Source organism: Ursus arctos, unplaced genomic scaffold (genome assembly GCF_023065955.2).
Source record: "Ursus arctos isolate Adak ecotype North America unplaced genomic scaffold, UrsArc2.0 scaffold_8, whole genome shotgun sequence".
NCBI classification, from domain to species: Eukaryota; Metazoa; Chordata; class Mammalia; order Carnivora; family Ursidae; genus Ursus; species Ursus arctos.
The window spans coordinates 34,505,626-34,528,759 of NW_026623100.1; the positions used below are offsets into that span (position 1 = coordinate 34,505,626).

Below are 23,134 nucleotides of genomic sequence, written 5' to 3' on the forward strand. Positions count from 1 at the left end.
TTCGCTGTTATATATATGGGCACTTAATGAATAATTGTTGAATTAATAAATTAATTTTTAAGCAAAGTTGGCCACCTCCCCCCAGACTGTTAAGTTTTATGAGCATAGGGACTGCAATTATTTTTACTCAGTATTTACCCCCAGTGTCTAGTAGAGCGTCAGCCAATAGTAGCTGATTTAAAAAATAGTCTTGAATGAACTAATGAACCTGGTGAAAGCCCATATTTCTCCAAGCAAGCTTCATGCAGGCTCCACTGGCCCAAAGCATCTCTCCCTCCTTTCCTCAAATTCTTCACGTGGCCGCATGGCTTCAAACTCTATCAATCAGAGATCCTGTCTGCCGTTCGAGTCCTCTTTAACAACACGTGGGCTGAACGGAAGCCATTGGTCATCTACACTTAAGAAGGCAATACGCTACAAGGAACTTCCAGGAACCTAGTTGTTGGGGACCTGAGAGGGTGCTGGGGGCACAGGGGGAGAACTCCTGAGAGAGGAGAGGCCAGCCTCGAGGTGGGGACACTTGTAGAGATTTGCCAGGGAGACTGAGGACCAGGAGGGGAAAGGCAAATGGGAAATTAAGCCGATGTTTTTTGGGGGACTGCCTTTAACACTCCCTCCTCCGGTACCATTTTTAAGAACCACTAAATTTTTAGAGCTAACAAGAATCCTAGATATCATCAGAGTCTGCAGTTTTCAGACATTTTTAAACCAAAAAGAGAACTCCTTCTTTAAATGAAATCTTACCAGAAGCCCAAATATGAAAAACAGATAAGGGAGACATCTGATTCTAGATGGGCAGTGGGCAGGAAACCAAACACACACGCAGTTTTCCCACAGCAGTCTTGCTAGCTCCCCCTCACGATTCCTCAGTGCTCACAAAACACAGTGTGTCCTAACATGGTGTGAGACCTGTGCTTGCCCTGGATCGTTATCATGTCTGCAAGGCTGGGCTCCAGAGGCCAAGAAAAAAGGAGAGTACTAGACCCAACTTCTGCTTCCCTTTGTCAAGAATCAGACCTCTTCTTCCCTCCACTTTCCAAACTCCTCATCTACTCTGTAAATGTTTGCTAAATCAAAGAAAGAGCTCTTTCATGGGGCCACTAAAGACCTCCCTAGGAGTTTAATATAACCAACAAATATTTACTAAGTGCTTGCCATATCCTTGACCCTGTGTTTGGCGCTCAGAACAAACGACCATTGTCATTGCTACGTTAGTCAACACTCTGCGTGGTGTTTGTTCGACCTTTTCTGAACCATCTAAATGGCAACTAAACACCCAGCCCACACCTGTCCATCTTTCTCTATACGTGTTGTGAGGGATCGTGTGAAATGATTTGCTGCAATGCAGATAAACCCATCCGTCAGCCCCCATCCACGAATCGAGTAGGACTTGCAAAAAAAAAAATGAGGTTTGGCACGATTCACTCTCTGCAAACCTTTGCTCACAGGGATGACCACCATTTCCTGTCTTTGGAACTTATAAACCATCTGTTTAATAATCTGTTCTAGCTTCCTGCCAAGGCCTGACGTCCCTCTCATCAGTCAGCAGTTCCCACCAAAAGTGCTCAGGGCCTCAGGGCCTCCCACCCCTGCCACTGGCCAATGTCCAGGTCATAGAAATGGCTCCCTTGTCCTTCTTCATGTAACAAGACTACAATGTGTGGAGAGTTCAAGGTAGTGTCATTGTTTCTGTATCAGCCACACCAATTCAGGGCTCAGGATCGCTCAGCTGAGAGCCTACGAACAGGCTTCACAATGAAGCATGCTAGCTCTGAAATCCAGCTCTAGCACGCACGTGCGGTTGTGGGTACTTACCCTCCCTGAACCCACAAAAGGAGCTCGCGAGAAGGTTGGAGGATTAAAAGCAATATCCTCCATGAAGTGCTTAGCACAGTGGTTGGCACATATCCTTATTGTCACTAGAAAAAAATGACCTTATCGCAGGTCAGGGGTGAGACCAGGCAAGGATCGGGCCCAGAAGGATGGCCTGTGTGGGAGGGGCATGTTCATACAATGTGTGTATTTTTCTAGGCACTAGAAAGTATACGGGAAAGACCCTCTTCTCTATAAAGCTTGGAGTCTCCTAGAGAACAAATGATGAATATATGTCTGTCCCGATTTAGTTACATGGTTGTGAATTTGCTGTTGGGGTCACACAGAAGTCCCAGAAGACCAGGCCCCAGGCTGGTTCCTGGAGCTGCTTCTCAGAATGGCCCACAGATTATCTCAGGGGCAAGTTCTTCAGGCGGCCCCGAAAGCCCCGGAGAGCTCAGTACAAGGGATCCCATGTCTTTGAGCACTCCCAAGGAGACACCGAGGAACAGGGTGGTAGGCCCCTCAGAAGAATGTCAACCCAAGATGCAAAAGCTATTATGGGTCCATGCTCCCAGCCCTCCTGGGAAACTTGCAGAAGAATCACTCCCTGCCTTTGCTGGTTACAATTAAGTTGGCAGGACTCAGCTGCAGTGGATTTGAGACGTTCTGGGTCAATTTCTAAAGCTCATTTATTTTAAAAGTGGTTGAATTAAAGGCAATAGTAATAGATGGCAGCTGAGAATTTTTAAGTTTTATTTTCAGTTTTGGGGAAGAAAAAGAAGGTTGGGTATCCATTTATATTTTCATACTAAGGATAAGTCAATAAGGGAGATTTCATTGTGTTTGTCAGTCTAAAAAATAATCAATTCAACGTGCCATAGTCCTAGATTTAAGCTGCTTAGAAAGCCCAGGAGAAGCAGCCCTCCTCCTGGGGCGGCATGAAGGTGGCCTGGGTAAGCTAGGAGCAGCAGCTGCTGGGAAGGGAGCCTGGAGCTCTACTAGGAGGGGTGGTAATTCCGGCCTTGACTGTGACCAACTTTGAGCAGGAGTCGGAAATCAGAACAGGAACAAAACCACGACGGCCAGGAACCCAGCACCAACAGGGAAGCCCAGCCTGGCTTTGCAGTTGGCTGCTGTGACTTACAGCAGGAATGACAGGCTAGCAGAAAAACCAGCCTCCGGCCCACCCAGACTCGCCTCCTAACTGGGGAGGGGGCTCCCAGGGCAGAAGGGACATAAATGGTTCCCAAGGCTAGAGAGCTTGGTCTGAAAGGCCCAGGTCCAATTATAACAAGCCAGGGGCCCTAACAGCTGCCCTGTTTTGACATCAGGAAACCCATTTTTAGTTCTGCTAATGGTTGTAATGTACAAAGTTTATGTTTTTATTTCATGGACTTAATTAAGGCTTAAAAGAATTAAACCAGTAAGGCCGAAGACCACAACTTCCTCATCCACCAGGGATGGGCTACTTTTCCCAGAGCCTGCCTCTTACCGAGAAGTCCCCAGATTCTTTATCAGGGTTCCCGTAGTCCTACTACTAGATTTGACGGGTAGTCAGAGCATGTGTAAGCAAAATGGGCTGTAGGTCCCTGCTGTGATCAGAAAACTGTGTGCGTAGGCATCTCCTCCAACTACCTACCAGAAATTCTCCAAAAGGAGAAAGACTAATCTGTTTGAAGGTCTGGAGCCTCATTACCATCCCAGTGTCCACTAGCAGGAGAAAACACACACACACACACACACACACACACACACCATGTACCACAAACCACACACCACGGAGGAAAATTAAGGTGTCAGTCTCCCTTAACTACCTGGCAGAGTCGATCTTGTTTTTTTAATTCATTCACCATTTTTTATAGTGCTAATAACTGGATCCTTTACCATGAGCCAGGCTCTGTGCTATATGCTTGACCAGTTCATGATCTTCACGTATCACAAGACTTTCCAATTATAACTGCTTTCAGAGTGTACGAGATGACAGGTTCTCTTGGTGATTCTGATTCAGTAGGTCTAGGGTCAGGTTTTGGCATCTGTGTTTTTAACAAGGAGCCCAGGTGAAGCTTAGGTTCACGTGGCTGTCCTGGGAATCTTCTCCGTTTGTCCAACTTGCCTTTTTGATGGAGGTGCCCCCAGTTTCCCAGCAGGTATGACGTCATCACCTCAGAGCAAAACCAAGCAGGCTGGTCACCGGAGGGAGGGACGATGGCCTCCCAGTGTGGCCTGAGAATCCATTCGCTTTCCTTGGGCAGTCAGTCACACAGAAGCCTCGTGTTGACCAGGCAGTCCGAAACGCCCAGATCTTCTTCACCCAGACTGTGACTGGGCTGGGAGTCCCCTCCATCACAGTATCGATTTTCTTAAGTGGGAGACCTGGCTTTTAATACTAAATAAGGAGTAGTCTTATTTAATTTAACCTCTGGTTCCAGATCGTCCAGTTCTCCTCAGCATCCTGACTCCAGGAGTCATCAGTACGTGTGGCAGAAAGTGCTCGTGGACCCTGTGTCCATCTGAGGCAGGAGTTGAACTTGGCCACAGCCGCCTCCACCAGCAGAAGCTGGTCCAAAAGCTATCCTTTCTGTGTATTTTTTGAACAGACTTTTAGCTATTGAAAACCAAAGTAGGACTCTGTGAGGAAATTTAATGGAGAGAAACTGTCCCAAACTCTACATGGTACCTTTTTGCATCTTAATAAATTTTCAGCATTAGAGCCATGATTCAAAGAAATGGGAGGCCAACTAACTTGAAGTCTGTTCTGGTTAATATTCATGTTGTTGATGGTCCCACCTATCGAAAAGGCAAAGCTATTTAACAGAAATGTCCACAAAGAGAGCCAAGACAGTCTCATGGCTGCAAAGAAACCTTGGACCTGTGCCCTAACCCTCCCCGTCGTGGCTCAGGTTTTCCAGCCATGTGAGGGAGTGCTGATGCCCGCTGCCTTCTCCTCAGGAAGAGCTCCTGAGGGATCCGTAGACAAGGCCGCACAGGACTTTGAATTTCTGGGGCAAAATTAAGCAGTTCATTGTAGTATGGTTCCCCGAAACTGGGTTTCTTCATCTACCAAGTGTTACGATTGGTGCCTGGAATAGTAAGTAATGCTTCCATGTAGGTAAACAGACACTTGGAGGGCAGTGCTCCCCATATGATGAGGGAGCAACAAGTCAATGGGTCTGAAATCTCTAGGTCTGAGACACTAGGAAAATTACAGTTTGTATATACGACAGAAAAGGCCTCCTTGAATTATATAAAATTTACAAATTATAATAATTGCTCTTAAAGCAAGTCTGTGTATATTGTTCTTTGTTTCTTTAAAACAACTTTTCAACATGCCTCAGCTTCTGTTGAATGTACCGCTTAGAATGAATTTACGTAGCAAGCGGTTGACTCCCCTCGGATGGATGGTAAAGACAGGGTCCATTCTCTTCTCTCTGAGCAGAGACTGCAGGGGGCCAATCCTAGCTAACCAGAAAACTGAAAGATGGAGCATTGGACCCTGGGAGGTCCCTACGCTCCAATGATTCCTCTCCCCTATACCAAAGTTGTTTTGAGACTCTTAAAGAGATCATTACATCAAATACAATGGGTGATTTATTTGATATGTCCTGGGAATACAGCTTATATGAACTGTCCTAACAAAATGAAGATCTATTAAATAAAACATCATTCAAGGAATAGAGAAGATGGATGGAATGCCACAGAAAGGATTTAAACAATATTTATTCATTTATACACTGAGAAGTGGAACCACCTGGGAAGGCACAGTGTGGAGCTCTTAAATGACACTACATGTTTTTAACAGCTACTTGTTGACTAAGAGCTATAAAGAGAGTCCCCAATTACACAAGACCAGAAGCCAGTGGACGCTTTCCCCCAAAATAGTCACTTCCCACTGAAACCTACTTAAGATACCTTTCCAAAAGTATCCATACAATTTCATGCACCTAAAATACAGTAAAATCTCACATGAGGAGATAGTAGAGTCTGGGGGTTTTATTAGCCCATGTACCCAAATGAAAGATTATTTCTTTTAAATTCTCCAGATAAAGCCCCATTTTATTCCTATATCATAATTCAACTTTAATGTGAGAGTAAAAAGGGGACCTAAAAATAAAGTAGAGGCATTCAGTGGGGTCTCAGTTCTAATCCCAGGACAGCTCATCCAGGAGAGATTGTCAGTGAGTCAATTAAATTTTGCCTGGACTCAGTTTTCCATCTAGAAGGAGAAGGTGAAGGAGAAGGTGGAGAAGAATGAGGAGGGGGAGGTGGAGAAGGAGGAGGGGGAGGTGGGGGAGGGGAGGAGGGGAAGAAGAGAAGGGGAGGAGGAAGAAGGGGAAGAAAAAGAGGAGGAAAAAGGGGAAGAAGGAGAGGAGGAAGAAGATGAAGATCATCCTTGGCTCCTGTTGCATCACCCAAAATTAGGGGATCCACTGAAATGTGAAAACGGTGAAATGTGGAAACAAACAAACATATAGCCCCCAAATATTAATAGTCATCCTGTTGGAATAGTGAGCCTGGGGTTTTCTTTTGTCTTTTTTTCCATAAAAATTTTAGTGCCCTTAATTGCTTTTATTTAGTGCGAAAAGTGATAACTTAAGAAAAGAGAGAGAAAGAAGCAGATGTGCGCATTAAAGGATGATCGTAGAGCTGGATCTATGAGGTCTGAGCTAGACTCCCCGGTGGGTAGAAAAATGTTCCAGTTGATTACATCAGACTGAGGAGGTGTGAGTGGTTGGTCACACCAGGACACCGTGGGTCTCTGCTGTGGTCACCTCTGCTTCCAGTACATCCAGCATCCAGCATCACCTTCACTTTCACGGCCCAGGTCTCCTGGGACACTCATTTGCGATGTCACCATCATTAAAACTCACCCTCTGGACTTCTTGTCACTCTGTGTGTCTAGTGGTCCCCCAAGGTTTTTGGACTCAGAGCTTTGGCATGAAATTCAATCTTCATTTAGTTCATTTTTTTTTTCTTTACCCAGTGACAGAGGATGATGAGGTCATGTTTTCTGGCATGCTGGCCCAAGATCTGAACCCTTAAAAGTGAAAAATATTGAGAGCTTAAAAAGCTAGTGTCCAGTATTCTTTCAATGGTCTTGAGTGGACAGTGATGTTTTCCGATGTTAATTCCAGAGTGACAGAACCGTCATTGTCCCCATCTGTCCCACTGCAAAATTATAGTCATTCTCTGTAACAGTAGCAATGAACTCTAGTAATGAACAAACGACTCTAGTAATGAACAAACTGTCCTTTCCCCCGAAGCCTATCTAGTGAGCTACTCTAATATCGGTCAGAACAACAGCTACTCTAGTATCGGTCGGGACAACAGCTACTCTAGTATCGGCCGGGACAACAGCAGGCTGGAAGGGAGGAGGGAATGACCTGAAATCACTTTGATGGTGAGGAAGAGGACGACAAGGGAAAAGATGCCTATGTAGGCCAGTAAACGCCCTACTTCAAAGTTTCAGAAAATGGACTTGCATTCCATGCTTCTAGAAAGTGCCTACAGGGCCCCACCATTAACTTAGGCACTCTCTTCATGAGAACATAAGGACCGTCAGATGTCCCGGCACAATACTGCACAGCTATCGTCAGACGCAATGCCTCTCTTGGATCATATCCTACTCTTCCTTCCCAAAACATGTAGATCTGACAGCTTCGAAAGTGTCATTTTCCTCTGAAAAATGACACAAGGGGCAAAGGAGTTCAACGCTTATCCCTTTTGTGAAAGTATTCCTAAAATATTAACAACTCTGGGACCAGTCCACATTATACCATTGACTGACCTATGAACAGAAATCTCCCTGGAGATTAAACCAGTCTCTCTCCGGTCCTTGAACAAATTTGGGAAGGTGAGCTCTAGATCAAAAAGATGCAGGAAGAGCTCTTCGGTGCCCCTTCCTTCTGTTGTCTGTGATGCCCGCAGCTGAGCTAGACGAGGAGCATGCCCTTCTGTGCTCCCCTGTCGCACGTGCTCCCACCTCCTCTTCAAGTGCTCTGCCCTACACGTTCACCCTTTGCCTCCCCCCATTCCCATCCACTGTGCTGCCTTCTCAACCACCCCCAGACTTAACGACCTGGAGTGCCCTTTCCTTGGCCTCAAAAGGATGGATCATTGTGCTGGGTGCCAGCACTGAAGGGGTATCTCCCCCCCCCCACCCAGGTAACATATTGGCATTTTAAGAGGGATCTCGTGAGATGCCCACAGAGGACCCCTAATGTTGAGAACGGCAGACCCGGTGGTAGACTGGACATGTCTGGGGTGGAGGGTAGGAAGAGGATGTCTCAAGGCAGACAGGTTTTGGAGTTCTATTCAGCCCACTTCCAGGGGTATCCAAGTCATAGAAGGGCAAACCAAAAGGGAGAGGCTGGGAGAAAGAGATGAGCTGAGAAAAAACAATGAGTTGAGAGAAACTAACAACGCAGGCCTCAGCTCCCTCTCCAACTTTGCAATGTGGTTTGTAACGCCATCAGACAGCTTATTTATCAAACATCTACCAACTATCTGATGCTATCCCAGAAGCTTCTTTTAGATCAAATAATGTGACAAAGTCCCGGCCCTCAAAGAAAGAATGCTGGAAAACATGGAAGGACCAGGTAGAAATCATGATGGCCAAAAAGAGGACAAGAAGTATTGCAATTGCTGTTGGGCTTTGTGCTTATTCCTTATTTTACCCCTTCAGAGAGAAGCAGAAAAGCAGAGAAGCCATGGAGAACTGTGGTGTGTCTCCACACGGCCTCACCACTGCATTCCTCTGCCTCAGTCCCAGCCACATCTCTCAGCCTCAAGAATCCTCTTCCTCAGTGAACTGGGAGGGGGTGGTAAGCATGGCAGCAGAAGGGGGAGTAGGCCAAACCACTAGCACCCCCCCACACACACATTGCAGGGTCTTTGGAGACAGAACAAAGATGGCTCTTACTCAGCATGAGGTCACCTTTCTTTCCTGTGAAGTGTCTGGATTCACAGGGTTTATTTGGGTTCTCTGCCTGAATTCACTCCGGAGCTGATCTCTGTGAGCATGCCAGGGACCCACCTGGGAAACACCCCTCCAGGTAGCCACACACATACACACACACACACACACACACACACACACACACACACACACAATCTGTAACCTAGAGGCTGGTGAAATACCAAGGGTCACAGTGCAGAGGCAGAAGCATTGAGGGGAAACCATGCAAGCCTCAGAGTCAGACCAACCTAGGTCGAATCCTGTCTCCGCCATTCACTATCCGTGTGGCCCTGGGCTTAGCCTTCAAGAGCCTCCATTTCTTTGTCTTTGAAATGGGGATAGTAACACCTACAAGGTTGTGGCGAGGTTTTAGGCAGGGCTTGGATAAATCGTGGCTATTATAGTTACAACAACCCCCACCCTGTGCCCATTCGATGGGCTTTTAAGTTTGTTCACAGGATACAAATAGGATCATAACATTCACGGGGCTTAACGCAGCACTTGACAAGTGTTGCCCCATGTTCCTGGGAAGCAGGGTCTGCTTCTTCATTCCTTTATTTTACCAATCCAGACCAGAACCCCTTGGAAAACTTGCCTTTCTCACACTCCTTAGGGGTGAAGACCTCAGTGTTGTGATAGAGGCCACATCTTGGAGACCCTCATGTCCATACTCCTACTGAGTCAGGAGGCGAAGGCTCTGTTTCCTGCCGTCCACACAACCTCCCAGTCCTAAACTCTCAATCCTGCCAAATCAGGTGAGCAGGAAGATGGCTTCTACCCACGTGGCAACTTACATTCCCAGACCGCCCTTGCCACACCAGCAGATGGATTTATTTCTACAGCATAGCCTTCCTGAGTTAGATTTAAATGAAAGTAAGAGAAGAGGGGGCACAAGGCACAATAACCAAAAGCCTGGCTTGTCCATCTTTCCAAGGCAGCCTTATTCCTGTCAGGTAAACGTAAGCACCTTCTCCAGCCCATCCCCGCCCCCTGTCGAGCCGGGCCTGTGAAAGGCCAGTTGACTGGGGAAGACACGGAGTAGGTCATGAAGCCAGGGGAGACAAAGCTCGAGCTGGCTTCAAGGGTCTCATCAATGTGCAGGAATGGCAGAGCCCAGGGGCCAAAACAGTGTTCAAGAAGTGAGAAAAGCCAGAAGTACCAATGTAACCCGTGGGAGGAGACTGAGAAGAATTCTACAGCCAGGCCCACACAGACAACTGGGGTGACTTTTTGCTATCCTGGTAAGGGCTTTGCAACCAGAAGGGAGCATTCAAATAGACTGAAGCGAAGCGGGGGGAGCCACTCACAGTCTCTCCAAGTGGAGGTCTCTGCCGAGTCCACTTTTACTGAACAAATAAGATTAACTGGTCATTAACATCTTTTATTTACATTTAAAGTGCTGAGATCCCCACAAGCTTTGCTATATTTGATAGCCTGCCTCTTTCTAAAGGATTCAAGGTTTATGTTTTTCCTCTTAAACATTCTCCTACCCTCTCACTAAATATCAGTCTAACAAACCATTTTTTTCAGACCCTACAGAACATAGGCTCAGCCCAGCCTGGGGAGAATTATTGCAAATATTTCCTTAGCACAGCCTGAATTTGTGAGGTGTTTCCAAAATGGAAAGGAGGCATTTTGATACTGGGTCATGGTCTCATTTCAGGTCCAACTCTACATGGTCTCATAATTAGGAAGAATATTGGGTCCCAGTGGAGGCCTGAAACCAATTTTGAGGTTGGATAACTTAAAATTAATGCTTTTTACTTCTAAATGAAACCCAGATTTTCAGTGCTATAAATTTTCCATTTCTGTGTCTGGCCGATCGCAAACATCAGCCTTGATATTTCAGGGTTTTGACTACTGTCTTCCTTTGGTTTTGATTTGAGAGGCACTCTGGCAGGACCATACCAGCCCCTACCTGAAGAGCAGATGAGCCCAGGAAAATTGGGAAGGCTCCTCCGAGCCAGCTGGGTAGAGGTCAGCCTATGTCAATTTGGAGCAGGTATCCAACTACATGGTAAAAATTTAAGAGGCATGCCAAAGCCCAGCCTGCTCCCAGAAGATCACCAGGACAGTCCCCCAAATGCCCAGTATTGGGGCTACTCCTTTAGAATTACACACTGTTTTCAGGAGGTTCCTTTTCGGAGTACTCTAATTTAGGTTAGAGGTTCAGCTGATCTAGAAAAGTCTAAAAATAATATAGGTTTAAACAGGATAGAACTGTTTTTCCCACACGTGTAACCCTGTGGGGAGAAGCTGTCCTGGGTCAGGATGGTGGCTTCATGCTATCGGGCACCTAGGCTTCTTCTCATGTTTCTTCATCCCTACAGTGTGGCTCTCATCTGCAGAGTCCAAAAAAGGAAAAGGGGAGGGTATGCCCCTTCCTCTTAAGGCACAGCCTGGAATTTGTACACATGGCTTTTGCTCACATCCAACCGGTCAGAATATAGGTCACATAGCCACACCTCAATGCAAAGGAGGCCACCCATCTGCACATTCACGCACCACCCTAGGTCAGGCCTTTCAGCAGTACTCACCACCTCTTGAACTGATTTATGCAAGGGAGGTTGGGAAATGTAGTCAATGCTAGATGGTCATGTGCCCAGTGAAACCAGGGGTTCTCCTACTGAAGGAAGAATGTGAAAATGGATCTGGAAGATAACTAGCCACCTCTGTTACAGTGTATATTTGTGTCCATGGAAAGAAAGTCCCTATTAAGGAATAAACCTTCTAGTGGATCCAGCTCATGGATCAGATTAGAGATAAGTCACACAGAAAGCACCAAGAAGGACTGAAAGGAGAGGCACACAGGACAAGTGAGTTTTGACTGGAAAGAAGACTAGGGAAATGGGGCCCTTCTCCAGAAAGCGCAGCTGAAGAGCACTGAAATTCCAAGGAAGGAACTAGTAGAGACGTGGAAAGCTAAAAGAGAATGTGGGCGGCGGGGATGTACTGGGACCCAAAGCAAATTCTCAAATGTCCAATATTACCGGTGACCAGCTCTACAAAATAGCGACACCTCTTAACGTATTTTGCCCTAGATTCATTCCAGTCTAAAAGCACATGTTGCTCAAAAGAAAGAGTTGAGAGGGGTGCCTGGGTGGCTCAGTCAGGTCATGATCCCAGGGTCCTGGGATTGAATCCCACATCGGGCTCCCCGCTCAGCGGGGTTTCTCCCTCTCCCTCCGTTTTCCCCACCCCCTCTAGTGCTCTCTCTCTCACACTATCTCTATATCTCTCTCTCAAATAAATAAATAAATCTAAAAGAAAGGAAGAAAGAGAGGGAAGGAGGGAGGAGGGAGTGAGGAAGCAAGGACGGAAGGAAGGAAAGAGGAAAGAAAGAAAAAGAAAAAGTCAAGAGTCAAACAGACCTGGATTCAAATCTCTACTCCATCAAATTCCTTTCTGTTCCAAGCCCGTACATTTTTGAATCAGGGTAATAATACTAACCACTCGTGCTATTAAAAGTGCAAAATGAGATGATGTCTATAAAAGAACTAGTACCCAGCCTGGCACAGTAGAAGCACTCAGCGAAAGGTAGGGGTGACTAGCACGAAACTTTGCTTCGTCACAAGCACCAGTCCCTCAGATCGGGAGCTTAGCCATTCAGACAGGGCCGCGGATAGGAAAATGGTACATGTGTGAGGTGCTGAGAACCTAGGGAACACATACCCATTTTGGATGCCATTCGCCGACACAATATTGTCATCTTAAAAGTAAAATTGTTCTGTTTTTAAATCAATATTCCCTCCAGTCTGGGGAAAGCACTTTGGCAGCTACAGGCAGAGGAAAAGAGCTCACTCTAAATGTGGGATTCCTCACACTGTACAAAAGAAGAAAACAAACCTTCATGCATGGGCTTCCATAAACGGAGCAGGATGAGGTTGGAGCTGTGCAACAGAGGAATAAGTAATTTCATAATTTCACATTTTGACAGCCAAGCTAAATAATGCTGTTGGCCAAAGCGAGCTCTGTCAGCTTATCTTCCGGCACCAATTTTTTAAGGCAAATACCTCAACATAAATAAAATAATGATTATATTAATGACCTTTCTAAACAGTGAGAACCATTTAACTGGGGGCATGGACAGGGCCGTGAAAATGTTCTCAAGATTGTTAACTGGGAGAGAAGCTTCTGCGTAAAATTAGTTCATCCTGGGTCAGACTCCCACTCACTCAGCAGGACCATGCCACAGTGTTTTTTCCTAAATCTTAGAAAAGGACATTAAAGCAACATTACTGCTGAGACTCACCAAAAGGCCAATTAAAACCAGGTTCTTTGGAGAAGTCCCTGCCGCACGGCTTAGCAGGACCCACGGTGCACACCGTGGACTCGGTGCCACCAAGGAAGAGGGGATGGTCCGTACCTACGGCTGGGTTTTTAAAAAGCAAAGTTAAGAAACAATAGAGTGTGTTACACTGGGTCAGACCTTTCAGACCTACTTCCTCTTGGGGCGACAAATATTTTCAACGAATTCCACCTCTGAAGTGTGCTCTCCATGGTATCTCCACATACGTCTTCATCTTGCTTTCCTGAAACACGGTCTGAATTTTTAGAGCCAGTCCCCACTAACAGCACTCTGGACCCTTGATCACCCTTCCTGGATCTCCTTTCTCCAATTCTATTTTGCCTTTTTTTTTTTTTTTTAATTTGTCAGAACTAGACAGATGCAGACGACCATGCCATGGTTTTGTATATAATAATGAGACTCAAAAGAGGGTATTTAAGCATCAGAATGTGAAGGTTCCTTTGTAAAACAATTCCTTATGGAACCGTGTGGATTTGTCTTTGTCGGCTGCAGTGGCTTGTCGAACTTTAAGGGACTGTCACATCAGAACAGCAATTTGAACACATGTGTTTCACTTCACTGCAGAATCGGGGCAGACTTTCTGGCTGGAGGCTACCCACCGGCAGCCTGGGACGAGGTGATATGATAGGGTGTCTCAGGCCCAGCTCACACAAGGAGGCTTGCAAGTGTGTAAATAGGCAACGTCTTCTCATTATGGCAACGTCCTTCCCAGTCCTCTCCCAGTCCGGCCTTTGCTCATCATCATAACAGCCTACATTTCATAATTAATAGTGCAGGGTGATATCAAGAAACTGAGAGGAAAATGTGTGATGGTTGCCTTTGGGGTCATACCTCTGTCTCATCCAGGGATCTCATCTTTCTCCAGGGGGCCCTCGGATTCTAGTGATGTGAAGTTCTAGCCAAGCGGGCAGTAAGCACAGATCTGGATCTTTACCAGCAACTTTGGGAAGGGTGCCAAGTTAAGAGTCAAAAAAACAGGGAAAACCTACAACAACCACCATTTTCAGCTCCACAAACCAGGAATGACCCTTCTGGACAAAGAGATGAGTTGTTGCTCGTTTCAGTATTACTCTGTAACAAACCACTCCAAAACACAGTGGCTTCGAACAACAATTTGCTGTTTTCTCTTACAGTTCTGTGGGTTGACCAGGATCAGCTGTATAATTCTCACTTGGCATCTCTGATGAAGTTGCCGTCAGAGAGTGGCTAGGGCTGGAGTCATCAGAAGGTTGATTGGGCTAGACACTCAAGAAGGTTGCTTCCCTCACTTGTGTGTCCACCACGGTCCTCCACCTGGAGTAGGGGAGAGTAGGGCAGAGGACCGTGGAGTAGCCTGGACTTCCTACCTGAAGGCTCAGGGCACCCAAACCAGGAAGCAGAAAATTCCAGGCGTTTTAATATCAGGCTCAAAGCTACCACGACATCACTTCCATCAGATTCCATTATTCAAAACTGTTACAAGCCAGCCCAGCGTCGAGGGAGCGGAGAAATAGACTCCTCCTCCCCGGGGGCGTGGCCCCCGCACACTGGAGAGAAAGAATTAATGGCAGACATTTTTCCAGACAAGCTACCACCAAACAGGAAGAGAGAATTTTTTAGAACAAATGAAATTCTCTCTGCCTCGACTGCTCTGAGGGAGACCCACTCCCTGCTGCTCGTGAGTGGCCCAGTGACTAAGCAGCAAAGTAAAATTTGAGCAAATATAATTGTTTAAAATATCGAGGGGGAATAGTTAATAAACCCACACCACCCTTAGACTTAAGCAGAGCAAGCAGATCAAACAAACAAGCAAGCAATATAGGGGCTTTAATCTAATAAAAAATGTCTAGTAACTATTTATCAAACAGTGCTGCCATCAAATTGAGAATTCACATTATTTTTAAAACTTGTAAAAATTGACTATAACTTAGGCAACAAAGAAAACCTGAAAAAGAAAGAAGGTATAATTTTTTACAGGCCACGAAACAAAGAAAGAAAGGAGAGGAAAGGAGAGGAGAGGGGAGGGGAGGGAAGGGAAGGGGAGGGGAAGGGAGAAAGAAAAAGGCTGGAACTTAATAAGGGATTAAACATTTTTTAAAAAGCACCTAGAAGTTTTAAAACACTCATAAATTACTGTTGAGTCTAAGAGGAAATCAAAACTACAATTATGGGATTTTAGAAAATAATGACAATTGGAACACCACAATAAAAACTTACAGGATTTGGAAAAATCATAGCCTTAAATTTTTTTCATTATTAAACAAGAAAAATGAAAATAAATGAGCTAGGTATTCAGTTAAAACTTAGAAAAGAATATGAAACAAATCTGCAGAAAGCAGAAACAAGGAATCTATGAATAAAAGAACAAATTAATGAAAATAAAGCAAAATCAGTAGAACTGAGAAATAAGTCTTAAGATTTTTTTTTTGGAAATGCTAATATCATTGGAAAATCTTTCAAAGTCAAAAAAAAGTCAGAACATGCAAATATGTATAATATTAATGATTACAAAAGAGATATCACCACAAATAGAATTAACTGTGAGAATTTCCTTTGTGCAAAGCACAAACCTACACAAATGCTTTAAAAATCTTGATAAAATGAATGGTTTTCTAAGAAAGAATAAATTATGGAAATAAACTCACATAGGGTACAAAACCTAAATAGGTCAATACCTGTGGCAAAAACTTTTAAAGTCGTCAAAGAACTGCATTCCAGAAAAGCAGTATGTCTGGAAAGATTTAGAGAGAATTTCCTCAAGCTTTTAATGAACAAATAACTCTTATGCTATTTCAAAAATATAGAATATATTAAGCTTAAAAATGAAAATCTTCCCTATTCCTTTTGTTAACATAATCTTGAAGACAAAAATAGCACACAACAAAAGAAAAGTGGCCAATCTCACATACAAAGTCGGATACAAAAATCGAAGATTAACCATTGATTCTAGAATTTTTTAGAAGCTTATTGAAGACGTATTAGGGAAAATTAAAAGTTAGATGGACTCTTAATGCCCAATAAAGACTTTAATAGCTGCATCTGGTGCTTCTTCCATGTGATAGAAAGTTATGTAATCATTGCAAATCATACTGAAAATGGCAGGGGAGAAACGGTCACAGCATATCATTTAAAAACTTTTGTACAGAACGATTCCCATTTTTGTAAATTCATGCACCACTCTGTGTGTGTGTGTATGTGTGTGTGTCTGAGAGAGTTAGCACAACATGGTAACACTCTGAGTGTCAGAACTTACAATCCTTCTCTCCTTCTCTTCTTTTTCCTTCTTTTGTACATTTTCCAAATTTTCCACAAAGAAAATGTAGAACTTTGTAATCAGATATAAACAGAATTTTTTTTAAGATTTTTTATTTATTCATTGGGAGAGAGAGCGCACAAGCAGGGGGGAGGGTCAGACGGAGAGAGAAAATCAGACTGCCTGCTGAGCAGGGAGCCCTATGTGGGGCTCAATCCCAGGACCCTGGGTCATGACCTGAGCCAAAGGCAGATGCTTAACCAACGGAGCCACCCAGACATTCCGAATTTTATTCTTAAATAAGGCTTATCTCAGTAGTAATCCTTCAGAAGTCCTACGCCTGCACCTGTCCCACTAAGGATGAACCATTTTTATTTCTGCCCCTTCATTTTCCTAGTTTCCTCTTGTTACCAAATATTTCCTTTCTGCTTTCATCTTACCCTCAGTTTTGGCCTCCAAAGAAGTTATTATGGAAAGCGGGCCAGCACGTGTGTCAGCAAAATGAATCAAACAACTGCAGGAGTTGACCTGGGATCCCTTCGCATGAACAGCACATAAAAGGCAGGCTGCTGTAGGCGATTTATAGGCAGGGCACGTTTGAGGTGGAGGGAAGCAGTCAAGGACTCTGGCACCACCACGCACCACACGCCCTTCCTGTAGCCCCAGAAAAAGACAGGTGCCTTTATGCCATTTTGTCCCTATCATGGAACTGGGCCTATGAATGAATGCTGTCAAACAAAGAGCCAGAGTATGGGGGCTTCGTTTCAAAGCTGAAGTATAGGGTTCAAAGAAAGAGGAGGAAATGGGATGGCAGAAAGAAACACAAAGGGAGCAGGGGCCTGTGCATGCTGAGGAGCTTGCATATTTTCCTACAGATGGCGGGGAGGCATTGAAGAGTTTAAGCGGGAAGACAACTTTGAATGTGTGTCTATGTGTGTATAAATGCATGTATACATCTTGTATACATGTACAAACATGCATGTATATATGTATGTACATATGCATTTTCATTTCACCTGGGAACCAAAATATAACTGGAAAAGAGAAAGGCTGAAAACAGGAAGTCCAGTTTACCTAGTGGCCCAAGTTATAGAAGACTGAGTGACAGTGAAGTTGGGAGGAGTGAATGAACATGGAGGATCTTTTAGAGATAGAATCAGAATTCTGCTTCTCCCTGACTTTGCAGAAGATAGCCACCTCCCAGTTCCTACTTTGATCGTCTCTACCCAAAGGATCAATCCTAACTGACCGCCTCAGTTAGTAACTCAGTTGTAATTCCAAATTCTGAGAAGAGAGAATCTGATTGGCCTAGCTCAGGTTAGATGCTCACCTCTGGTCCAATCAACTACAGTCAAGGCCAGTGTCAGGGAATGCAAATATGGTTGCTACGGTCCATTTGGTTGTGGGATTAATTGACTGACATCTCTCTCCTCCTGTGGACTATATTTTCCAAGAGAGCGGGGACTGTTTTTGGTTGCTCATCACTGAATTCAGCGCCTTATAAGGTGTCTAGAACAGAGCCGGCACTCAAAAACCATTTGTCAAAAGGATGAAGGTCCACATAACGAGTGGAGAGAAACCTACATGGGATAGAAGGCACTATTAAGTCACCTAAACCAGCCCTCCATCCATTCATTACTCATGTGTCTCATTTATCACTAGAGCACCAACTTCAGCAGCATTACGTCAATTGCCTTCAATACACCAGTGAGCTTTTGTGGTCTAGCCTAAGAACCAACCCCCACTTACAAGAGTGACTTAAGTGAGAAACGATGCTCCTAATTCTAAACAACTGACTTGAAACAAACTTTGGAAACCCCATCCATTTGTAACTCGAAAAATACCTCCAAACAAGACAATCAATGGAAGAACCGGGCTAGAGAGAAAAGGTATTTGTCAGAAGAAACTTGGCATACATGTTATTCTTTTTCCATCTGATTATTTTAGTCTTCTTCCTGTGAAATCCAATTTCCTTAAGTGACCTCTGTTCATAGGAAACTATTTGGTTTAATCTCTGGGAGCCATGGCATATTTTTAACCATCTCCAAAGGCCAGCTCCCTCTCCAATGAGCATGCCTGATACCCAAACAGATGTTTTATAACACTCAACACACATGAGCTCACCACTGGCAAGTCTTTTGCACACAATCAGCCCACAGCTCTTCTCACATCTCCCCCGTCATGCCACAAACCCAAATTCAGGACTCAGAGGCAAGCTTGAGTTCTTAACACGGTAACCAAAGAGCAGAAGATGGAGAGGCCAATCTTGAATTTTCAACTTATTAATATTTTATAAATCTAATGATGAACCAAAAAATACGCAACACAAAGAGTTACCCGAATTCAGTTGCATAAAAAGACTCGCAAACTGGCTGTCCCCAAAGAACTCAGATTACAGTATCTGAGCAAAACTCAAAAGCCACTCAAATTTTGATGGAGTTAAAAAATGTTAGGGCTGAAAGGGCCATGGATGTCATCTACCTAGTGCAACAGCTTTATTTATCTATGAAGAAGCTTAGGCCCACAGAGAGAAAGGGACTTACTCAAGGTTTCACAATGAGTGTGTGAGTCGTAGAATGGGCGGTAGAACTCTGCCTCCCAGCCATGACCCACAGAGCAGAAGACAGCGCCACACCACCAGTATTCTGTCTCTCTTCCCCGTGGACCATCAGTGTCTGTGGTTCAAAGCTGGGAAGAAGCCGGAACCTGGTCATCGAGATCGTTCATCCATCATGACTACGCCATGATTGTTCTGAATGTGTCACATCCAACTTAGGTAAAGAGTTTTGCTGAAGAGTGGTTTCATCTGACAAATCAATCAAAAGTAACCCAAAAAAGTATTCTTAAAGATAACAGGTTAACATTTCTAGTGTGGAAATCAAGGGGAGCACATAGCATTCTTGCTGCCCCTTCCCCAAGAGCCAGAAGATAGCCCAAAGAGACCATGAGGGTGTGACTAAAGAGACCGAAATTTGCAACTGCAAGCTCACAGACCTTTGACCCTTTGAGAACCTAAACTTGCAGGGAAAAGTCTGAGGTTTCTAAGGAGGCTTGCTCCACCTCAGAAACCCTTGGGGATATAAGCAGTACTTTTTGAGCACCTACTTAAACTTAAGCCTATAAATAGCCAAGATGAGAAGACCCAGAGGCCACCTCAGAGACACTCACCCACCAGTTGGGGAGCAGTGTTGACTGAGAAGAATAGCAAATGGCATATTATCTTCTTTCGTTGAACAGATTTTTGCAGAGGGATTAGGGTGGGCCAAGTTGGACATCCTGCAATAAAAAAAACAAAAAATTAATTGAAATATGTAAGCAAGGACCAGATCACAAAGAGCTGCATATGCCATCAGAGGTATTTGGATTTTATTCTAAAGATAATGGGAAGCCATTGAAGGATTTTGAGCTGGGCATTGAATTGACCAAACTCGTGTTCTGGAAAGACCTCTTGACAGCAACATCAAGAGGTGATGGATTGTGGCCAAGAGCTATGTTGTGTGATAGCATCTACAAGTGATTCAAGAAAATATTTGCATTGTTAGTCTATATTCAGGATAATAGAGGGAAAGAGGATAAGTGCCTAAGGCAAGCACAGCTGGTTTTAATCCCACTTCTACCATTTACCGCTTTATCATCTTGGGCACCATATTTAAATAAGCCTGAGCCCTCAGTCTCATTTCTGTACAGTGAAAATAATGAGTTAAAACGATGTGGCTAGACATTTCCAATAATCCTCTCAACACTATTAGATTCAGTCAAACCAAAATGGCGCTTTCCCGCCTAGAAGAAAAGCCACCTAGCATCCTGCTAAGCCACCACTTAGCAGGAGATATTGTTGCATTTTCTTCTTAGAATTTAACCAGAGTATTTTGTTGCTAATGTGTGAAAATAATTGGCACTCGTACTTTGTAAAAGAGCAAGCCGAGGTAAACTGAGGTCAAGGCCAAATGTTGGATCTGAATCAAACCTCCCAAAAACAATACTGCAAAGAATTTAACTGGGTTGCAAAGACCAGTGTACGAACTGAGAGCTCCAGTCGTCCTAGCAACCTTTTAAGCAAACACTGGTGCAGATTTGCTGGCATATATGACACTGAGAACATCTGGCCTTTCTATTATCCTCTCACAAGCAAAAAATGATGTCGTGTAAATTGATCTTTAGGCCAATTATATGGTCTAAGTGTTACAGTGTTTGTGTTGGCTCCTCTGGTTCCAGGTTTTAAGAACTTAATTTGTAGCCACACCCCTTCCTAAAGTCCTAATTGCATCTTACTGTAACTGACCCCAGGGATTCATTTATGCCAAGTCTGCACCTTTCTTCAGGACAATATGTATGTGTGGATGCATCATCAGTCCACTGTGTGTGCAAAGCATGGTGGGAGGTCCTATAAGAATCAGTTTCAGGAGTTTTGTGCCATGGGAAGGTAGAGAGAGTGCGTAAGACAGCGGACCCTGGGGACTGCTCTGGTCACATGGTCAGTGCTACATTTTTCCCCCTCTATACCAGCTTTGTTATGGAAGCCAGGTGTGGAGCGTGGAGGCTCTAGTCTGCAGCTCACTTAGAGGGCACTAAACTAGGAGTCAGAAAACCTGATACTACCTCCAACTAGCCTTCCTACCCTAGACAAGGTCATTATTGTGTCTGAGCATCTGTTTCTCCATCTAGACTCAATTTCATTTACAAACTCCATGTGGCAGGCCGTGTTCCAAAGCCTTCATCAACATTGATTAAGTTAATCCTCATAACGACTCTAAGTGGCAGGTGGTATTATTATCCCCACCCCATGTCACGCAGTGGGGGCATGGAGGAGACTGTGAGCTTGCCCCCCACCCTGTCCTGGCTGCTTACAAAGAGCTCTGGGCTGCTGTGCTCAGCTGTCATGGACTGGGGTACCTAATGAACCATAGCCTAGTGCTCTGGAGCAGGAGATCCAGGGGTGCACCCCTGGACTATTACTGACCACAGGAAAGGGGCTTCTTGCCTCTCTCCCTCCCCACCCCACCCCATTCTTCTGTTGCCTTGGCCAAGAGGCCATGATGGCAGCTGGAGGGGCTGACCTAAGGAGCAATTTCTCCCACCTCACTCCCGTCTCCCACATCCCCAGCTGACAGACAGATGTGAGGGACCATCTTTTATTCTGTGGATCTTTTCACACCTTCTTCAAGACATCTGGGATCTTAATCTGGGTTATGAACAGATGTATTGGTAGAAGAAGGCTGGGAGCTCCTGATTTTGTCTCTGGACAAAATAGCCTCTGGTAAAAATATTAGTATTATAGTGTGTGAAATAAGTCAACAGGCCTCTGAATTAGCATGCCTCCTCTCTCAGGGAGGGAGCCGTGGGACGGCCAGCCCTGAGGAAAATCCGAAGTCATAGGGGGACTTGACCCCAGGCACCAGCAGCTCCATCTTCAGGACCAGAATTCTCCTTCATCTTCAGAGGAAATGAATCTTTTGAGGCTCTTTGTCTGACTTAGCATGTCTAGGAACAAAGGGCAGAATATGTAGTACAGTAAATCCCAACTCTGAGTTGTCCATTACAGGACTTTATCACAGATGGTAATCATTAGGACTTCAACATTCTTGAAGGAAAGAGCTTTATCCAGAATTATAAATAAACTATTCCCAAGGCTTAGATTTATAAAGCTGTGCTAAAAAACAAAATTCAACTGAATAAAATTTAAAGATCTTATTGGCTTTATTCAACAATTTGTGAATCAGGCTGCATTCCATCTAGCAAATAGAAAGGAACTCCGAGGAGCTGTACAAAATGGGAGACTTTATAGGCAGAAGGGGGCAGGGACAGGAAAGAGTGGGTTACCTCATCTTTCTTTGGGTGATGGAAGGGGCCTATCAGGCTGATTACCTCACTAATGCTGACCAGGAAATTCCACGTTGACAGGCTTAAGATTACATTTTTGGGCAAGTTTGAAACTGCAATTAGGTTAGGTATTGAGTCTTGATTTGCTGACATGGGGTTTAGCACAGGTGACTCCATTTTAGACCTGTTGTCTCTCTTTTTTTAACAGCTGTAAAAGAGGGCTGCATAGGGAGTGCCTGGATGGCTCAGTCAGTTAAGCATCTGCCTTCGGCTTAGGTCATGATCCCAGAGTTCTGGGATCGAGCCCCACATCAGGCTTCCTGCTTGGAGGGGAGTCTTGCTTCTCTCTCTCCCCCTGCTCCTCCCCCCCCCTTTCTCAAATAAATAAAATCTTTAAAAAAAAAAAAAAAAAAGAGGGCTGCTTGGACAACTGGGAATTTACAGCACCAGGTTACAAAGTCAACCTAACCTGTGAAAGCTTGGCATTGATCTGGGAGTTCTGGGCGATGCCATGAGAAGACGGGAACTTATTTCTGCATTTAGTGGGCCCCCAATCAGAACCTACCAAGGTTAGGCCCTGGTTTAATCTCATGAAATGCAAGTACAGAGGAATGGGGTGCTGGCATCTAAATATGGCATTGTACTTCCTAAACCAATAGTGCAGCAGCAGAGTGCAAAACAAGGCTGCTGCTTTCCAGAAGTTTCTCATCTGGTCAGGCAGGCAAGGCATTCACCAATCAAACAACTATGGTTTTCAGGCTTCTGTGTGTGGCATAGACTTTTAACTAGAGAACTCAGGGAGGGAAGCAAAGGATACATGGAGGCTGGAGTCATCAGGGAAAGATGTGTGGAGGGAAGGGACTGACTTAGGACTCGGATGAGTGGGGTGTGCGCACGTGAGGCAAGGTTGGCTCAGCCCCCACTGTCTCCCATAAACATGTATCGTGGCCCTGCTGTGACTCTCGGCCCAAGCCACGTCTCAAATCACACACTTCTGTCTTCT

At 44.7% G+C, this 23,134-nt stretch overlaps 1 protein-coding gene across 1 annotated transcript in view; it reads left to right on the forward strand.

The window, feature by feature from the left end:
* ANTXR1 (ANTXR cell adhesion molecule 1) overlaps positions 1-23,134 on the forward strand; it is a 213,204-nt gene that overhangs the window by 184,432 nt on the left and 5,638 nt on the right. The gene's annotated exons all lie outside the window — the stretch shown is intronic.